Here is a 14,110-nt window from a genome sequence, read left to right as displayed (position 1 = left end):
CAGTTACACAGCCCAACTGCTGTCTGAAGAATACTCAGGGAGCACAGCCAATCACACTGGAGGGGTGAATTAACCAAACTCCCCAATATCTTTTACACAAAAGGGATACGGACATTACAATGTAACTGCTGTCTGTAGAATACTCAGGGAACACAGCAGCTCACACTGGAGGGGGCAATTAACCAAACCCCCCAATATCTTTTACACTAAAGGGATACAGACATTACAATGTAACTGCTGTCTGTAGAATACTCAGGGAACCCAGCAGCTCACACTGGAGGGGGCAATTAACCAAACCCCCCAATATCTTTTACACTAAAGGGATACGGACATTACAATGTAACTGCTGTCTGTAGAATACTCAGGGAACCCAGCAGCTCACACTGGAGGGGGCAATTAACCAAACCCCCCAATATCTTTTACACTAAAGGGATACGGACATTACAATGTAACTGCTGTCTGTAGAATACTCAGGGAACACAGCAGCTCACACTGGAGGGGACAACTAACCAACCCCCCCCAACATCTTTTACACTAAAGGGATACGGACATTACAATGTAACTGCTGTCTGTAGAATACTCAGGGAACACAGCAGCTCACACTGGAGGGGGCAATTAACCAAACCCCCCAATATCTTTTACACTAAAGGGATACGGACATTACAATGTAACTGCTGGTCTGTAGAATACTCAGGGAACACAGCAGCTTACACTGGAGGGGGGCAATTAACCAAACCCCCCCAATATCTTTTACACTAAAGGGATACAGACATTACAATGTAACTGCTGGTCTGTAGAATACTCAGGGAACACAGCAGCTCACACTGGAGGGGGAATTAACCAAACCCACCAATATCTTTTACACTAAAGGGATACGGACATTACAATGTAACTGCTGTCTGAAGAATACTCAGGGAACACAGCAGCTCACACTGGAGGGGGCAATTAACCAAACCCCCCAATATCTTTTACACAAAAGGGATACGGACATTACAATGTAACTGCTGTCTGTAGAATACTCAGGGAACACAGCAGCTCACACTGGAGGGGGCAATTAACCAAACCCCCCAATATCTTTTACACTAAAGGGATACAGACATTACAATGTAACTGCTGTCTGTAGAATACTCAGGGAACCCAGCAGCTCACACTGGAGGGGGCAATTAACCAAACCCCCCAATATCTTTTACACTAAAGGGATACGGACATTACAATGTAACTGCTGTCTGTAGAATACTCAGGGAACCCAGCAGCTCACACTGGAGGGGGCAATTAACCAAACCCCCCAATATCTTTTACACTAAAGGGATACGGACATTACAATGTAACTGCTGTCTGTAGAATACTCAGGGAACACAGCAGCTCACACTGGAGGGGACAACTAACCAACCCCCCCCAACATCTTTTACACTAAAGGGATACGGACATTACAATGTAACTGCTGTCTGTAGAATACTCAGGGAACACAGCAGCTCACACTGGAGGGGGCAATTAACCAAACCCCCCAATATCTTTTACACTAAAGGGATACGGACATTACAATGTAACTGCTGGTCTGTAGAATACTCAGGGAACACAGCAGCTTACACTGGAGGGGGGCAATTAACCAAACCCCCCCCAATATCTTTTACACTAAAGGGATACAGACATTACAATGTAACTGCTGGTCTGTAGAATACTCAGGGAACACAGCAGCTCACACTGGAGGGGGAATTAACCAAACCCACCAATATCTTTTACACTAAAGGGATACGGACATTACAATGTAACTGCTGTCTGAAGAATACTCAGGGAACACAGCAGCTCACACTGGAGGGGGCAATTAACCAAACCCCCCAATATCTTTTACACTAAAGGGATACAGACATTACAATGTAACTGCTGTCTGTAGAATACTCAGGGAACCCAGCAGCTCACACTGGAGGGGGCAATTAACCAAACCCCCCAATATCTTTTACACTAAAGGGATACGGACATTACAATGTAACTGCTGTCTGTAGAATACTCAGGGAACCCAGCAGCTCACACTGGAGGGGGCAATTAACCAAACCCCCCAATATCTTTTACACTAAAGGGATACGGACATTACAATGTAACTGCTGTCTGTAGAATACTCAGGGAACACAGCAGCTCACACTGGAGGGGACAATTAACCAACCCCCCCCAACATCTTTTACACTAAAGGGATACGGACATTACAATGTAACTGCTGTCTGTAGAATACTCAGGGAACACAGCAGCTCACACTGGAGGGGGCAATTAACCAAACCCCCCAATATCTTTTACACTAAAGGGATACGGACATTACAATGTAACTGCTGGTCTGTAGAATACTCAGGGAACACAGCAGCTTACACTGGAGGGGGGCAATTAACCAAACCCCCCCAATATCTTTTACACTAAAGGGATACAGACATTACAATGTAACTGCTGGTCTGTAGAATACTCAGGGAACACAGCAGCTCACACTGGAGGGGGGAATTAACCAAACCCACCAATATCTTTTACACTAAAGGGATACGGACATTACAATGTAACTGCTGTCTGAAGAATACTCAGGGAACACAGCAGCTCACACTGGAGGGGGCAATTAACCAAACCCCCCAATATCTTTTACACTAAAGGGATACGGACATTACAATGTAACTGCTGGTCTGTAGAATACTCAGGGAACACAGCAGCTTACACTGGAGGGGGGCAATTAACCAAACCCCCCCAATATCTTTTACACTAAAGGGATACAGACATTACAATGTAACTGCTGGTCTGTAGAATACTCAGGGAACACAGCAGCTCACACTGGAGGGGGGCAATTAACCAACCCCCCCCAACATCTTTTACACTAAAGAGATACAGACATTACAATGTAACTGCTGGTCTGTAGAATACTCAGGGAACACAGCAGCTCACACTGGAGGGGGGCAATTAACCAAACACCCCAATATCTTTTACACTAAAGGGATACGGACATTACAATGTAACTGCTGTCTGTAGAATACTCAGGGAACACAGCAGCTTACACTGGAGGGGGGCAATTAACCAAACACCCCAATATCTTTTACACTAAAGGGATACGGACATTACAATGCAACTGCTGTCTGTAGAATACTCAGGGAGCACAGCAGCTCACACTGGAGGGGGGAATTAACCAAACTCCCCCAATATATTTTACACTAAAGGGATACGGACATTACAATGTAACTGCTGTCTGTAAAATACTCAGGGAACACAGCAGCTCACACTGGAGGGGGGGGGGGGGGATTTAACCAAACCCCTCCCCCCCCAATATATCACACTGGAGGGGGGGGGGCATTTAACCAAACCCCTCCCCCGCCCAATATATTTTACACTAAAGGGATACGGACATTACAATGTAACTGCTGTCTGTAAAATACTCAGGGAACACAGCAGCTCACAGTGGAGGGGGGGGGGGGGATTTAACCAAACCCCTCCCCCCCCAATATATCACACTGGAGGGGGGGGGGCATTTAACCAAACCCCTCCCCCGCCCAATATATTTTACACTAAAGGGATACGGACATTACAATGTAACTGCTGTCTGTGGAATACTCAGGGAACACAGCAGCTCACACTGGAGGTGGACAATTAACCAAAAAAACCCAATATCTTTTACACTAAAGAGATACGGACATTACAATGTAACCACTGTCTGTAGAATACTCAGGGAACACAGCAGCTCACACTGGAAGGGGCAATTAACTAAACTCCCCAATATCTTTTACACTAAAGGGATACGGACATTACAATGTAACTGCTGTCTGTATAATTCTCAGGGAACACAGCAGCTCACACTGGAGGGGGTCAATTAAACAAACCCCTCAATATATTTTACACTAAAGGGATAAGGCCCAGGGGAGATAGTGCAGCTAAGCGGACAAGGGCACATGTATGAGTGTGAGGATGGATGCGTGTGATTGGTTGTGTATGTATGTGTGGGTGGGATTATGTTATTATTATTATTATTATGTTATTATTTATATGGCGCCATCAAATTCCGCAGCGCTTTACAGTGGGTGGACGAACAGACATGGAGTTGTAACCAGACAAGTTGGACACACAGGAACAGAGGGGTTGAGGGCCCTGCTCAATGAGCTTACATGCTAGAGAGAGTGGGGTAAAATGACACAAAAAGGTAAGGATAGTATCAGACTAGTGACAGTTTGGTGGGATGGTCTTACCTCAGTGCCACTTGGGATTCAGGCCAGCAAACAGCTTCCCTCCCGCCCGCCCCATTGTTATGTATTCGCAGCTAGCCGGGGGGTGTGTCCTTGCCAATTCAGTTTTGGGGGGGCTATGTCAATATGTGGAATGATGTGGTCATCATTCCCAAAGCGCCCCTGCTTTAACGGGTTAACTTTAGGTTACCTGTTTTGACGTGCCCACCGAGAGAGGTAAAGGTTGGCTGGTGGTAAACATTGGAAGGAAAATAAATGAATGGTCGAGAGGGGAGGTGAGATTACGTGGTGCATAGGCTCATGGTCAGTATATTGGCGAGGACTGTTGGGTTATACTGTATGACACTATGTGTTAAAGGGAAACTCCAGTGCCAGGAAAACGATCCGTTTTCCTGGCACTGGAGGGTCCCTCTCCCTCCCACCCCCCAATCCCCAGTTGCTGAAGGGGTGAAAACCCCTTCAGTGACTTACCAGGGGCAGCGACAGGTCCCACGTCGCTGCTTCCTCCTCCCCCGCCGCTCCTCCTTCTACTTACGTCGGCCGGTGGGCGAGACTGATCTCGCCCGCCGGCCGAGGAGACCTAATGCGCATGCGCGGCAATGCCGCGCATGCGCATTAAAGCACCCCATAGGAAAGCATTGAAAATGAATTTCAATGCTTCCCTATGGGGAATAGAGCGACGCTGGAGGTCCTCACACAGCGTGAGGACGTCCAGCGACGCTCTAGCACAGAAAACCTGTGCTATGAAGCAGGAAGTCCCTCTAGTGGCTGTCTAATAGACAGCCACTAGGGGAGGACTTAACCCTGCAAGGTAATTATTGCAGTTTATAAAAAACTGCAATAATTACACTTGCAGGGTTAAGGGTAGTGGGAGTTGGCACCCAGACCACTCCAATGAGCCGAAGTGGTCTGGGTGCCTGGAGTGTCCCTTTAAGCTGTTTGCTAAGTTATGGTTATTTATGTTTGACTTTTTTTTATATTAAGAAAAGATAATGTTTAACATAAATTATGGATGTGTTATACAGTATTTTATCATATGTTATAATAAATGCTGTGGCCTGTTTCATCCATACTACGTTGTCTGTCATTATTTGGGGATAAGTGGGATAGAATACTCAGGGAACACAGCAGCTCACACTGGAGGGGGCAATTAACCAAACCCCCCAATATCTTTTACACTAAAGGGATACGGACATTACAATGTAACTGCTGTCTGTAGAATACTCAGCTCACACTGGAGGGGGCAAATTACCAACCCCCCCTCCCCCCCAACATCACTTACACTAAAGGGATACGGACATTACAGTGTAACTGCTGTCTGTAGAATACACAGGGAACACAGCAGCTCACACTGGAGGGGGCAATTAACCAAACCCCCCAATATCTTTTACACTAAAGGGATACGGACATTACAATGTAACTGCTGGTCTGTAGAATACTCAGGGAACACAGCAGCTTACACTGGAGGGGGGCAATTAACCAAACCCCCCCAATATCTTTTACACTAAAGGGATACGGACATTACAATGTAACTGCTGTCTGTAGAATACTCAGGGAACTCAGCAGCTCATACTGGAGGGGGGCAATTAACCAAACCCCCGTATCTTTTACACTAAAGGGATGCGGACATTACAATGTAACTGCTGTCTGTAGAATACTCAGGGAACACAGCAGCTCACACTGGAGGGGGCAATTAACCAAACCCCCCAATATCTTTTACACTAAAGGGATACGGACATTACAATGTAACTGCTGGTCTGTAGAATACTCAGGGAACACAGCAGCTTACACTGGAGGGGGGCAATTAACCAAACCCCCAATATCTTTTACACTAAAGGGATACGGACATTACAATGTAACTGCTGGTCTGTAGAATACTCAGGGAACACAGCAGCTCACACTGGAGGGGGCAATTAACCAAACCCCCCAATATCTTTTACACTAAAGGGATACGGACATTACAATGTAACTGCTGGTCTGTAGAATACTCAGGGAACACAGCAGCTCACACTGGAGGGGGCAATTAACCAAACCCCCCAATATCTTTTACACTAAAGGGATACGGACATTACAATGTAACTGATGTCTGAAACCACGGAGCAACGCAGGGAGAAGTGGGCCTTGACAGAGCCAGGAGTAGGCAGGTGAAGTTTAGGTCAAGGGGTTGTCCTAAGGTTTGTGCTAGGGGGCGTGGTTTAGAAGGGATGTTAAATAGCGGCCATTTTAGGGTAAGTCCATTCTAATTTGAGCCTTTCTTACCTGTAAATTGTTGCAGGTCGGCTGGGCTCTTCTTTTCTTCTTTTTCAGGTGCAGCATGGCTTCTTTGGAAGAAATCTTGTCGGGTGTGCGGTCCGTGGTGAAGGAGAAGGGTATGGCGTGGCTGCAGGAGCAGTTGGGGGTTCCGAGCACGTCTGCTCCCCCCCATGCGATTCCGGATCGGAGGCCGGAGAGGAGAGCCAGGCCGCCTCAACGGCTGAGTCCTGGAGCGGGTCCGGCTGCACGACGGAGGAGGAGCTCAGCGGGCAGCAGTTTGAGGCAGGCCGTGGCACCAGCCGGAAAACAAGGACGGGGAGTGAACCGCCGGCCGGGACCGCCAGCCGGGCGCAACGCCGGGGCGGTGAGGTTGCAGGCCAGGAAGAGGCCTCCCTCGTCGAGCGCCCCCTGCCGGAGGGAGGCGGGGGGACAGGCCAGTGCTGGAGTGGACATAGAGGACTCGGTGGAAGGGTCCGATGGCAGCCCAAGACGTCCCGGTGAGTCGCCCCCTGGGGGCAGAGCTGAGGGGCAGGGGAGGGTGCATGGTACTGGCAGTGACAGGGCAGCGGTCTCCCAAGATTTGGAGGGGGACCAGGTCAGCATGAGGCAGCAGGCAGCGACTGGAGCTAAGGGCAAGAGGGATGGTGCTGTAGATTTACAGGAGCGGAGGAGCGTGACCAGGAGCATAGGAAGAAGGGGTGACGGACGCAGCAGTGGTGTAGCTGGGGTCTCTAATGCAGCAAGGAGCAGTAGTGTGGAGCGCAGTGGAGACAGGCGTGCAGGTGTACAGAGGGGGACGACGACAAGCGCAGTGGCCACAGGACAGCGGGTGGCTGGCCGGAATGACGGTGGCACCCAGGACAGCAGTGGGCGGGAGGCCATTAGGGGTCGCTCCCTGGATCAGCGGGATAGGAGGAGCGCCAGCAGTGGGAGCAACGGTGGACGTCAGCGTGGAGGAGCGGAGTGTAGGGACAGCAGGCGGAGATCTGAAGACAGACGGAGGCTAGGGGACAGGAGCCCAGTGAGGAATCGGAACAGGGGGAGGAGGTCTGTTTCCAGGGACAGGTGGAGGAGGCGCAGGCACAGTGAGTCAGGATCGTCAGAGAGGAGTTATGCTACTCGGAGGAGGAGGAGAAGCGAGCAGGAGGGACGTTACAAGCGTGGGAGTGGGGATGTCACGTCTGCTCACAGGGATGAGGGGCGGGTGGGACTGCAGTCGGACAGTTCACCCAGGCTATATTCTCCTTGCAGGTCGCTGTGTAGGACGCCCACGGGAGCGAAGCACGAACAGGCGGGCAGGAGTCGGCGTCCACTGGTTCCTTCTGGGTCGGCTGATGCTGTGGACAAGATGGCGCCCCCGCGGCCAGCAGCGGCCGGGGGCTCGAGCGGTGAGTCTCCAACTGCACCACACTCGGGGAATTTACTGGGGTGTTTGCGATCATTGTTAGAATCATGGTCGGGGGACGGGGGGTCACCGACGCAGTTTGAGAAGGTGTGGGTCGCGGATGGCGGTCGGGAGGCGGGGTCGAAGGCCGCAGCGGCCGCAGCGCTGAAAAGGGGGTGAGGCCAACACGAAACCGGGTCAGGGACTGACTGGTGGGGAAGGAGATCTTGTCGATCTCTGCGGGGAGGTGACGGATGCGGCGCGGCAGAATGTTCATGTGTCTTTTGCAGGGCCGCTGGGGTGCCACTTAAAGGTGGAGATTAAGGATAAGATATGGAGAGGGGAGTTTGTGGAAATATTTTCCCTGCTTCCTCTGGAGGAGTTTTTGGATTTGAAAGAGGAGGATAAGAAGGATGCTAAAAAGGAGGAGGAGGAAAAGAGGCGGAGGTATCGGAAGATACCCAAGTCCTTTGGGAACTGGTTGAGAGCCTTTTGTATTTTGGCGAGCGTGATCGGGGAGAAATACCCTGATCGCTGTTCGCAGCTGTTTTGTTATTTAGACGGGATTGGGGACGCGTATCGAACCTACGGGGGTTTGGCGTGGTGGAAGTATGACGAACAATTTCGTCAACGCTTAGCGGCTAATCCGTCCATGCGGTGGGACCAGATGGACCTGCCTTTGTGGATGAGGCTGATGATGGCACAGAAGAGTGCCCCCTTTCTCGGAGCAGCCGGCGCGGGCTCGGGTACCGCGTCGGCGGGACAGAAGAAGGGGTTTTGCTGGCTCTACAATGAGAGCCAGTGCAAGTGGGGAGCGTCCTGCAGATTCAAACATGAGTGCTCCGGTTGCGGGGGCAATCATGGAGTTTCCAGGTGCTTTAGGAAGGGTAAGCCGAGCGTTGGAGGGGGAGTCGCCGGTGCATCCGCTGCTGCGTCTGCAGCGGGGGGCGTCACCGGTGAAGGTAGGCGCGATGCTGCCTTGGTTAAGAATGTACGATAACCAGGAGGTGGCGAGGTTTTTGCTGCTCGGTTTTACAGAAGGTTTCAGGATTCCGTTTCAGGATAGGGCTTCGGGAACGTTGTGTAAAAACTTGCGGTCTGTGGGGGAACATCCAGGGGTAGCTCGAGATAAGTTATGTAAGGAAGTGCAATTGGGGAGAATGGCGGGGCCATTCCCTTCCCCGCCGTTGGTTGGTTTGCGAGTGTCTCCACTCGGGGTAGTCCCCAAGAAGGAGGTGGGTAAATTCCGTTTGATACATCATTTATCGTACCCACACGGGGCTTCGGTTAATGATGATATCGATGAGGCCCTGTGTTCTGTTTCCTACACGTCATTCGACAGGGCTGTTGAGTTGGTTAGGAAAGCAGGTCAGGGGGCACTGATGGCGAAGTTGGATGTGGAGGCAGCTTTTCGGCTGCTTCCCATACACCCGGATTGTCATCACTTATTGGGGTGCTATTTCAAGGGGGGGTATTTTGTGGATTTGTGTTTGCCTATGGGTTGCGCCATATCGTGCGCTTACTTCGAAAGGTTTAGCACCTTTTTGGAGTGGGTCGTGCGGCGGGAATCGGCTGGGGGTGCAATAGTGCACTACCTCGACGATTTTCTGTGCGTTGGCCCGCCTCACACGGAACGCTGTAGTCAGGTGTTACAGACCTTTCAGTGGGTGGCGCAAACATTTGGGGTGCCGTTGGCTGAGGACAAGACGGTGGGGCCCACCACGTGCCTAAGCTTTCTGGGGTTGGAGATCGACTCGGTGAGGAGAGAGTGTAGGTTGCCAAGGGACAAGCTACACGCCCTTCAGCGGCTGGTGGTCACGGTTGAGAAGGCAAGGAAGGTGACCTTGCGTGAGCTTCAATCGTTGATAGGTAGTTTGAACTTTGCGTGTCGGGTCATTCCGATGGGGAGGGTGTTCTGCAGGCGGTTGGCACGGGCGACGAGTGGTGTTAAAAAGCCGTCGCATTATGTCAGAGTTTCGGTGGACATGAAGGAGGATTTAAGGGTTTGGGCTAGGTTTCTGAGTGAGTTTAATGGGAGAGTGTTTTTTCGGGATCCGGTGGGATCCTCCGCGGATGTGGGTTTATTTACGGACGCATCGGGTAGCGTCGGGTTCGGGGCGTACCTGGCTGGAAAATGGTGCGCGGAGGAGTGGCCGGAGGCATGGAAGGCGAGCCCTTTAATTAGGAACTTAGCCTTTTTGGAATTTTTCCCAGTTGTGGTGGCGGTGTCGTTATGGGGGGCGGAGTTAGCCAATAAAAGGGTAGTGTTCAATTCGGATAACATGGCGGTGGTTCAGGCTATTAATGGTTTATCTGCTTCCTCCTGGCCAGTGGTACAGCTGTTGCGGCAATTGGTCCTCTTGTGCATGTCGTGTAATATTGTGTTTCGTGCTCGGCATATTCCGGGACTCGACAATGTTGTTGCTGACGCGCTGTCTCGCTTGCAGTGGGAGCGCTTTCGGGAGGCGGCACCGGAGGCGGAGGAGGACGGCCTGGCCTGTCCTGCGGAGATGTGGGAGCTCGGGACGTCCTGCTTGGGGAATACGTAAAGAAGTCTCTGGCGCCTGGGACATGGTTTTCCTATGTTAAGGTTTGGCAGGTTTGGGAGGATACTATGCAGGAGGTTGGGGCAGGGAGCTCTGAGGATGCTCGGCTGGATGTACTGTTATGGATACTGTGCAGGTTGTTCGCTAAGCAGGCGTCGCCGTCAATGGTGGATAGGCACTTGTCGGCTTTGGCGTTTATGTTTAAATTTAATGGATGGGCGGATGTCACGAAACATTTTATAGTGAGGCAGGCAGTTCGGGGTTTTAAGAAAGGTAAAAAGACGAAAGATACGAGACGACCAGTCTCGTTTGCAGTGTTGCAAGGGTTGTTGGGCATACTGCCGGAGATCTGTTTTTCCGGGTTCGAGGTGACGTTGTTTACGGTGGCTTTTTCGTGGGCCTTTTTTGGGGCATTCCGGATTGGTGAGTTGCTTAGTGCCAACAAGAAAGGGGTTGGCGGACTTAGGCTGGAGGATGTGACGGTTGGTGGGGACAGGGTGATGATCCGGCTGGTTCGATCGAAGACGGATGTCTTCGGGAAAGGTTTCACGGTAACGTTATTTGAATTGCCGGGGTCAGGGTTGTGTCCGGTGGCAAGCGGGCGTGGGTTTTTAGTACTCCGCCCAGTAAGGAGAGGATGTTTCTTCATTCATGCCGACGGTACGGCGTTGTCTCGGTTCCAATTTGTGCGGGTTTTCCGTTTGGGATTACAGAGATTGGGTCTGGAGCCCATGCAGTTTGGTACACATTCATTCCGCATTGGTGCAGCAACCGAAGCGGCTCGCTTGGGCTTAGGGGATGAGCGGATAAAAAGGATTGGGAGATGGGAATCGCTTCGTTTTCGCTCTTATGTACGGCCAGATAGGCTGGTTTGAGTTGGGGGTTGAAAGTGGATGTGTTTTGGGGGGTATGTGCTGCTTCATCACTGTTATGTTTCCTTTTAGGTTGGACGGTGTGGATAATCGGCCATTCGTATATTCACTGGGCACGGAGGAGGGCCGCAGTTAGAAGAGACGGAACGCAGCTGGGCTTTCCTGTGGACCGGGTGGCACTATTCTGGTTTGGTTATCGGGGGTTTGATTGGCAGCACATGTGTACGGCACTGTTTCGTAAGGTAGCAGAAGGGGCCTTACCGGATGTGGTGGTAGTTCACGGGGGTGGGAACGATTTAGGCTTGATTCCCCAGCGTGATCTGGTTCAATGGATGAAGCGGGATGTGGATAAATTGAGGGGGCTTATCCCTGGCGTGAAAGTGGTATGGTCGGAGATGGTACCTCGTTTATGCTGGAGATACGCCAGGGATGTGAAGGCTGTTTCTCGATGCCGTGGTAAGGTGAACAAGACCATGTCGACGTTCATTCGTAGGCTAGGAGGAGTGGTGGTACGGCATCGGGAATTGGAAGAACGGTTACCTGGTTATTTTCGGGCAGACGGAGTGCATTTGTCAGATGTAGGCTATGACCTTTTTAATCTAGGTTTGCAAGATGGGATAGCACAAGCCCTGTTTCTGTGTGGTGGGGGTCGCACATGTCCTTAAGGGGTCAAGGCAAGTGCTGTGGCGGAAAAGGTCTTGGTTAAACTGGAAGTTTGGTGGGTTAAGAAATTGGTAGGCCAAGGTCTAGGCGAAAGTAGGCCGGAAGTTAAAAGTTTGGAGGTAGGTTCGAGCCCATCGGTGGCTACGAACCAAGGGGTGTAGGGGTGTCTGGGTACACCCCTGCAGTTGGACAAATGGAGGTGGGGTCTCTTGGTAGGCCGTTGAGTTACATGTAAATATTATTGGTTATGTTAATGTTTATTTTGGTAGGGTCATTGTCGGGGGTATGATACAGGAAAGAGCGTAACGAAAGGAGTACTGTTGACAATGACCCTAAATTGTTAATTATATATATATTCATATTAATTAATAAAGCTGTGGACGTTATACTCCAACAGAAAACTTGGTGTCTGTGTGTTATTAAGGTATGGTTGGCACATGCCGAATAACGACTGTGCAATAATGTCATGAAACCACGGAGCAACGCAGGGAGAAGTGGGCCTTGACAGAGCCAGGAGTAGGCAGGTGAAGTTTAGGTCAAGGGGTTGTCCTAAGGTTTGTGCTAGGGGGCGTGGTTTAGAAGGGATGTTAAATAGCGGCCATTTTAGGGTAAGTCCATTCTAATTTGAGCCTTTCTTACCTGTAAATTGTCCCTCCCACCCACCCTATGTTTTGGAAGTTGTTCCCGTTTGGTCACAGCGGCGGGAAAAGGTCTTGGTTAAACTGGAAGTTTGGTGGGTTAAGAAATTGGTAGGCCAAGGTCTAGGCGAAAGTAGGCCGGAAGTTAAAAGTTTGGAGGTAGGTTCGAGCCCATCGGTGGCTACGAACCAAGGGGTGTAGGGGTGTCTGGGTACACCCCTGCAGTTGGACAAATGGAGGTGGGGCCTCTTGGTAGGCCGTTGAGTTACATGTAAATATTATTGGTTATGTTAATGTTTATTTTGGTAGGGTCATTGTCGGGGGTATGATACAGGAAAGAGCGTAACGAAAGGAGTACTGTTGACAATGACCCTAAATTGTTAATTATATATATATTCATATTAATTAATAAAGCTGTGGACGTTATACTCCAACAGAAAACTTGGTGTCTGTGTGTTATTAAGGTATGGTTGGCACATGCCGAATAACGACTGTGCAATAATGTCATGTAGAATACTCAGGGAACACAGCAGCTCACACTGGAGGGGGCAATTAACCAAACCCCCCAATATCTTTTACACTAAAGGGATACGGACATTACAATGTAACTGCTGTCTGTAGAATACTCAGGGAACACAGCAGCTCACACTGGAGGGGGCAATTAACCAAACCCCCCAATATCTTTTACACTAAAGGGATACGGACATTACAATGTAACTGCTGTCTGTAGAATACTCAGCTCACACTGGAGGGGGCAATTAACCAAACCCCCAATATCTTTTACACTAAAGGGATACGGACATTACAATGTAACTGCTGTCTGTAGAATACTCAGGGAACACAGCAGCTCACACTGGAGGGGACAATTAACCAAACACCCCAATATCTTTTACACTAAAGGGATACGGACATTACAATGTAACTGCTGTCTGTAGAATACTCAGCTCACACTGGAGGGGGCAAATTACCAACCCCCCTCCCCCCCAACATCACTTACACTAAAGGGATACGGACATTACAGTGTAACTGCTGTCTGTAGAATACCCAGGGAACACAGCAGCTCACTGACAGAGGGGCGTGCAATTTAATCAAACCCACCATATTTGTGACATTGAAGGAATATGGAATTTAAAAGTTAAAAGAACACTCAAAGCATTGTAAATATTGCTGCCTACTGTTATGGTGCCAGGAGTGACCTGGCCCTCTCCTGGAGTAGTCAAACCGTTTAAGTACAGTTTGACAACCTACCTGGGTCCCACTGGGCATCTGCCTCCACCTACCCTGCTTCCAGTACCTACTGAAGCTGGTTTTAGGAATTATCGTAGTGGGATGATATGCGTGCGTTTCTGTGTTTGTGAATTTGCAGCAAACAATGTTTTGAAACTTGAGGTTTTTGTGGCAATGTACTAAGAATTAATTTCAAACATAACATGATATTTAAACATGGCGGCTGCCAACATTTCAAGGTTGGTTGGTGAAAGTTGCTTACTAATTAAACACAACGCCTCCGGCAATTAACGAGAGGTTAAAAGGAATGTAGAATGGATTGTGTTTGTGT

The 14,110-nt window shown here is 49.9% G+C and overlaps 1 protein-coding gene across 1 annotated transcript in view; it reads right to left on the bottom strand.

The window, feature by feature from the left end:
- CARD14 (caspase recruitment domain family member 14) overlaps nucleotides 1-14,110 on the bottom strand; it is a 71,601-nt gene that overhangs the window by 37,512 nt on the left and 19,979 nt on the right. The window lies entirely within an intron of this gene.

Source organism: Pelobates fuscus, chromosome 5 (assembly GCF_036172605.1).
Source record: "Pelobates fuscus isolate aPelFus1 chromosome 5, aPelFus1.pri, whole genome shotgun sequence".
Taxonomy (NCBI): domain Eukaryota; kingdom Metazoa; phylum Chordata; class Amphibia; order Anura; family Pelobatidae; genus Pelobates; species Pelobates fuscus.
Note: the sequence above shows the minus strand (reverse complement) of the source record. Positions and strands in the feature narration are given on the sequence as shown.